This window comes from Anarrhichthys ocellatus, unplaced genomic scaffold, assembly GCF_004355925.1.
Source record: "Anarrhichthys ocellatus isolate YVR2014 unplaced genomic scaffold, GSC_Weel_1.0 scaffold54, whole genome shotgun sequence".
NCBI lineage: Eukaryota > Metazoa > Chordata > Actinopteri > Perciformes > Anarhichadidae > Anarrhichthys > Anarrhichthys ocellatus.
This window is the reverse complement of record NW_022280084.1, coordinates 1,860,743-1,868,257: the sequence shown is the minus strand read 5'-3', so window position 1 is coordinate 1,868,257 and position 7,515 is coordinate 1,860,743.

The following is a 7,515-nucleotide window of genomic DNA, read 5'->3' as shown; positions in this document are numbered from 1 at the left end:
CTGTAGTACCGGTGTTTTTCAAGACACCTTTCTGAGATTAAAAATAACAGGACATGACATCTACAGCTTCAATTTGTTTGTTTAAGATTTCAGTCTGCACAACGTCACAGCACACGTAGTACATGTACAATGATTAGTTCTTACGTCTAGTGGATTTAATTTCACCACTACTGGTACATTTTTACTTAAACGTACTTTATTTAGAACAAGTAGTCTCATTGAGACATGGGGTCTCATTCTCAAGAGAGGCCTGGTTATGATAGACCACAACATACACTTCATGCCTCGAAGAAAGGAAAGTACGTACGTGTACCTGAACCCCAGTGAGCTCAACACTCTTTTCTGTTTGTTTGTTTTGTTTGCTCCTCTGTCTTTCTTTTTTTTCTTTCTTTTTGTTTGTTTGTTCTGTTTGTCTCTGCCCTGTAAAGCGTCTTTGGGCATTTTGAAAAGCGCTATATAAATTTGATGTATTATTATTATTATTATTATTATGAAGTCGCTTTACCTGCAGCGTCGACTCACAGCCAGCTCCAGTCCTCTTCCCACGGTCCATTCAGCTGAACAAAATAGAAAGTGTCACATCATTCATTGACCATCACATCGTCAGCAAAAAAGCTTCCGATAACATGCAAACAATAATGTGTTTGTATCTTCTTCCTCCTCCTCTCTTTCTCTCTGGCGTCCACCCTCTAACAGGTCGCCCCCGTCTTCTTATAATATAGGTTCCCATTTAACGAAACTGCATTGTGAATAATGTTTTGGGGGAAACATATTTTGTCGTGGATTACATTTGATTTTGACCAAAGTTTCAAATGTACTTTTGTTTTCCTTACTAAACCTAACCACGAACTTTAGTCGAGTTTTTTTGTTTTGTTTTGTTTCAATTTACAGCATCAACCACATGTTTCAAATAGTTAACAACTGCGACCATTATCCAGGAGAAAACATTTCCCTCAGGACGTAACTGAGAGTGCAGTTTACATGTAATTTCGTAGGAGACAGGTTTGGACAGGTTCGTTTTTGGGAAATTGACATTTGGCAAACAATCAATTAGTCTAATGACAACCTCCTCTCACCTCCTTTTCCTCCTTCTCAAGTGCCCTGCAGCATCGCACCCAACCTCATGTTTTACTGAGGAAAGAACTAGCCTCTCCATATAGGCATGATGATATTGCTAAAGAAGAACCTGGGGAAAGTAGATAAAGAGGAATAAATAACACAGTGAACTTTCTTTTTATCTCACTTTAAAAGAAATTAGAGAGAAACATTGAGAACACTGAAGGTGAAGAGGTTAATGGAGATTTTCCTCTTACTTTGAACTGCTTTCCTGGAGGCAGAGCTACCAAGGACATTTAGGACTGTGTGGCTCTGTGACACACACACACACACACACACACACACACACACAAATGGAGATTCAGACTATGAATCAGAGGTCAGTGGATTTCACGGTGAAATAGGTTCACTTAGCAAAGACGGGAAAGTGGAGCTATGCTGAGCATTAAATTACCATTTATTAAGCAGTGAATTGAAACCATGAATTTAAAAGACTCTGGTTTCAAAACTCTCAGTTTAGTCACGGTCAATTTAGTCTTTATTAATCCATTCACAAAATAAATATTCAAATGGGCAAATTGGATTGAAGTTCTGTAATATCCAATTCCTTTAGGAAAGTAATCTGAAGCACTAAAGAGTCAAACCAGCCTGGCTTTACTGCAGAGGTGTTATGCTATTCTTTCATGACATCCAATCAAAGTATTACATTTTATAGATATTATTATTATCATCACACATCAAGGATCAATGGTTGAAACTTCAAGCTGCTACTAGGAATTTTCATTTTGTGTTGATTTTGGCGGTCCCTGTGGACGACAGCAGAATTGTTTCCGAGCACGAGATTCCCTCATTTTACAGCAGCAGTCCCACGCTGGAGTCTGAAATGGAGTTTCTGGTGAACCTGCAGATCTAAAATCATTTTGTCTGATTTTGCGGGTAATCAGACAGACGGATTGAAACAGCCTACTTGTACCAACCTCTCTTCATAATATAAATCAGGCTACAAGTTACGGAGAAACCTGGAAGGAAGATTATTTAATTTTAGAGCAGTAGAATAAAAAAATATTTTGAATCAAATTCTTAAAATGAAAAAACTTTGTAAAATTGTGTGTAAAAATGTAATTCCATAAATAGCCTGTAACATTGAAATGTCTTTGTAAAGTTGACCCGCTTCTCAACTGTTAGATGCACAACATGAAACAAACTAGACTTGAAGGGCCATTATTGTCACTACATAATACTGAAGAGTTTGAAAATCAAATAAACACGGATGCCTTATATCGTCTGTAGCCCATCAATACGAACTACAACTCATTTATTTAATGCAAATTCTGTAAATGCACGCAACTTTACACTTGTGTAAACTGCTCATTCAGTTGTTACACAGCAATCTCGAGTTGTCGGGTGGTCTGAACATGTGAATTCATAATGCTGTGAACGCCACATAGAGCTCCACTCAGAGCTCCACACAGAGCTCCACACAGACGGAGCAGAGGACGAGGCAGAGTGATGCCGAGTGTGGCTCGGTGCTTTGTCCCAGCAGCATGGAGCCGTCGTGGCCACACTGTGCTTTGTGCAGGCAGATCTAAGAGTCAGATTCTCCCTTCTTCATTTGATGAGGCTTCTGGTTGAGTGGGCCGTGTGTGGACATGCAGCTCACTGTGGGGAGAGAAATCATCATGCAGGTTCTGTAGCAGCAGTCAGCAGAGGAGCCTGTCGGCCTGTAAGTGTGTGTGAGTGTGTTTTAGTGATTAAAGAGAGTATGATTACCATGCAGGACTGGTAGAAAGAGTCAGAGCAGAGGGAAAGTGTGTGTGTGTGTGTGTGTGTGTGTGTGTGTGTGTGTGTGTGAGGAAACAGACACATGGCTAGAAAAGTGCGTGTGTATGTGTGTTTACTGTCCACCATTATGATTATATGTGTTGTTATAAGTCGCTCTCGTCACTCTGAGGACTGTTTACACTCAGCCAGCTTTATTAAATGTTGAGATCAACTTCAATGAAAAAAGAAACTATTAGCTTCCATGAAGAAATGATGTGAATAATGACTTTGTGTGACTGTGTGAAGCTTGAGAACAAACATTCATGGTTGGAGGCACGAGAAGTAATGACATGAGGAGAATATCTGAATGAGCCTCTGTAGCACCAAAACCAATCATCGGTCATTTCACACAAATATGAAAATCTAATCAAGTGTGCTTAAGGGTTTTTCAAAGGTAATTTTTCTTCTTTCATTTAAAATCACCAACAACTGATGAGGTAATTGAACTAGTTTCTGATGCAGTTTTCTATATGCAGAACAGTAATGTGGAGTTGTATAGGAACACACCAATGGCCCTGACTGACTGCAGTGTTGCCCTTTTTTTTACTCATACACTCTGCCGATCAATACAACAGATTTGCTGCTAGAAAAGTATTCAATAGCGCACTTCATTTGTTACCCTTCATGTGAATGGAAGCTGTGTGTGTGTGTGTGTGTGTGTCCCACTGACTAGCTAATCGATGCCGCACCGCACACAGCTCGTACAGAGGTTAACTTTGGCCCTCCCCCAACCCACGATGGTGGGACTGCGTTGTCGCAGAAGCTACAGTTCCTCCCCACATCGACCATTGTCAGCACTGTTAACACCGTTAGCTGCTAGCTGCCCGCTCACACATCTCTGTGTCCAGAGCAGGCAGTCAATCCCGGCTCTATGGGTTGCAGTTGCCGCAGTAGTGGGCTAATCACACCTCACATTTAATTGAAGTGTTTGCAGTGATTGGCTGAAAAGCAAAACCATACAAATACCGATACCCAGCCCTAATGAAGCATAATAACTGTGCAAAACACTTGGATCACAGGTGATATTGGTTCTATTTGATTTTCAGCGTCTGCTATCCAGAGTTACTTTTATTGGATGGCAACAGTTTCCTTATCTTTCTCAAGGACATGTTAGCAGTCTAGATACAGAAAGGCAGCAAGGGTGGGAACCGTGACTTGTTTTATGGCACAGCCATTGTAACCACTTACTCAACCTGTCACCCTTTCACTGTCTTGCGTATTGTTTTAAGCACACGGCCATGATTTCGGCTGCACATACATTATTCTCTATTGTAGAATAACAAAAGCTCCAGCTCCCATTGTCCTGATGGAGTGGACAGCGGCTCAGCCTGTGTTTATCATTCCCCGTGCAGCCAGTGACTGAGCAGATATTAGTTTGTTCTTATCAACAAGAGCCACAAAGGGCTGAGGGTGACCGGCTCCTTGGTGAGGCAGCCAATGATCGTCCCCGCTGAAGGAGCGTGACACTGGGCCTGGGTCGATGCCGTGAGAGCCTCTCTGTGGAGGACCAACAGCAGCAGCAACAGCTACCGTGTAATTTGAATTTAACATAAGATTCTTCTCATCACGTAAAGCTCGTGTACGCAGAGTCTCTGACGTCAAACTCTGATTATAATTCAAAAGTGGAACGGAAGCAGTCGGGTGATTGGAAAACGAGGCTGATGGTGGCAAAGTCACTGGATTGAGTGGGAACGATCAGTGTGGCCGACATGAATGACATGAAACCCTCCGCAGACACACAAAGACTCCGGCTACTGAAACTATTGAAATGATTTCAACTTTTTTTCAAATGTATTATTGATCAGGTAAAGCCATTACATCATGGAAGGGTGAGATTGGATCCCAATGGAAACACAATTAGCTCCATCACTTTCCAAGCAAATACTTGATGTTATGAAATGGACATTGGTGTGAATGCAAAGGGAAATAACATCGCAAGTTTTTTTTGTTTTGTTTTTTTTAGAAAAATTGGTTTTGACCTTAGAAACAACTCTCTTTACTTTGTATTTGTTTTATGTGCATTCCTCATCATCTGCTTTCTTACAGAAGTGTGCCCTTTGATGTACAGATTTATCTACCAAGACTTAACGTGTACTGAACTCAGGAGAGTTGAGCTCCAGAGTGAGAGGTTTATTTAAGGCTACGTTCACCGAGTTCACTGCATGCAGATAGCTTTTTGTTTCATGTGCCCAGATTTTGAGGTATCCGCTTCCAAGGTTTCTGCTTCCTCACTGCCGACAACAACCCCGTCAGCACACCCATTTTCATTGGAACTACTTTCCACAAAGGAAATAGTCCCTATAGTTGTCTGAAATGTTGTGAGTGAGTACCACAAACAAAATTCATCTATATTTCAAAACCTCGATGAATCAAACCAAAACTATCTGCACCACACAGAAAATATGCTTTTGTGATTTGGTGCGAACCACTTAAAGTGAATTGTTTGTTTCCAAAGAGGGATGTTTTTAAGGCTGCTTCCTCCAAAGATGACTGTTGCAGTTCACAGCCTTCTGTCGCTCCGCAGTAGCGTGCTGAGAGAATGTATTCAAAATGGTTTGAGGATCAATTTTCGACGCTCCCACAGTGACGGTACAGCTCCTCCTGCAGCGAAGACAATTGCAATTCAGATCGAACGCCGTCTAATGACAACAATCGCCTCAGCTGGTGTTTGTGAGGAAAACATCTCATCTGTCTTCGTCTCAGGAACCCTGCTTCAGCCTGAGCTTCTGAACCAGAGGCTGCACTGCATGCGGTTTGTTGGCTGTGTTTCCGCATGGATCTGTCTGATCTCTACATGTTATTTCACACACGTCTTCCTCCTCGAGTGTTGTCATGGGAGGTGTGACTGCTGTCGAACAGTTACAAAAAGTCAGCAGCTCTGGGTTTAAGCAGATAACTTCCCCGCAGAGATTTTGCCTTTTGGAGATTTGAAATCATAAAACCAATCACAGTTCTCTGTTGAGGAAATCCTGAAACCTGCTGGAGAACAAAAGCCTCTGAAAAGTCTTTGCAGGCCGCAGGAGAGAAATCTAATACATTCTTATGCATTCCTCTAAGAGCAGATATCTTTCCTGTGGATGCGATGCACCGGAGCAGTCAAATGTGTTGTCAGATTTCAGAGAACAGCAGGTGTGAAAGTCAAAATGTTGCCAGTTTCTTCCACATAGAATTTCCACAGCAGAATAAACGAAACCCTTTTTACCACTGACAAACGCTTTGCATTGGCCTTCTTACTCCATGATATCGCTCATAAAAGAATCCATTTGCAAGGTTTAACCCAAACCAGCCATCAAAGATCTCCTCAGATTAATATCTAAGAGGAATACTGCTGCCTTTGTGAGCAGAATGTGTGGTTTTATTATGGAAGTAAATGTTGTTTGATGTTTGTCTGCAGCTTTTTTTGTGTTTGACTGCAATGAGCTCTTGATCTTAGATTGGGGGGTTGAATCTCACAGGCCAGATAATCATGCTGTGAGTTCAAACACACACAGAAGTCTAACATTTCCCCCAGTGAGCTTCAGTGTGTGTGTGTGTGTGTGTGTGTGTGTGTGTGTGTTTGATTGATGGATCGTGTTTCCAGCTCTGGAGAGCACAGCAGAAGCTCTCTATCAGTAGAATATGTTGCTATCAGAGGGCTGTGCTGACTCATTTCCTCTCTGCTTCACTGTGCTAAAAACACCTGAAGCTGTAGTACGTCCATTGCAATAGAACAACATCAAACATATACAGCCTTAAACATGAAATCAAGGAGAATTGAACAAAGTCGTAACACAAAACAATCGTAAAGTGCTTTTCAGATCAGACTTGATGCAATCATGTGGGGCTGCTGCCAAGCAATGTTTTCATTATTAATGTATCTCTTGATTATTTAATCTATAAATGACTTAAGCCTTTGAGCAACTTTCCTTCTGATCTTGCACCCACACTACACTCGTTTGAATGCAACCTCAATATATTTTAATTCAGTTTCATACTATAAATCATTTTTATTTTTATGCTGTTTTTATGCGTTTGTTTCTGTTTTTAATACCCTGCTCTTCTCTTTCTTGTCCTTCTGTTAATGTGTGCCTCACTTTTATTGTGTGAAGCACTTTGAACTCCATTTGTACCAGTAAATGCAACAGTTGATTTGGCATTTTGCTTGGGGAATGCTTGCTGATTCAATAAAACAGTATCTGATAGTATCAAAGTCTAGATATCGGGTGATTCAAGAGTTTTTCTACATGTCATGATAATAATAATAAACTTTCATATCTGTAACGTGAAAACTTGATCTGTTCCTGCTGTGGCCACTAAAGTGTCTGAATATATCCATGTGTGGAACCGCTGACTCATCAACACACAAACAGACTGGTTGGTCAGACAGTGATTTGTTAATTGTGCACAGAAATGCTAAACACACAATGCTAAGAATGACGTTCTTCACAGATGGCAGACACTTACAGAGCAAAATGAACCATAAAGGTACCAAATACAGTCTCTTTGTTTCCTCAGAAGTAGTGGTGACCACTGAGTCTCTCGGGAGGGAAAAGGGAATGTGGCATCTCTTCTAAGTGCAGGGTTGAGTTACAGTCAAGGTTTACTTTCCCCCATTAGTCAGACCAGAGAGGCACTGTAGCTTACCAGAGGGCCGTTGAG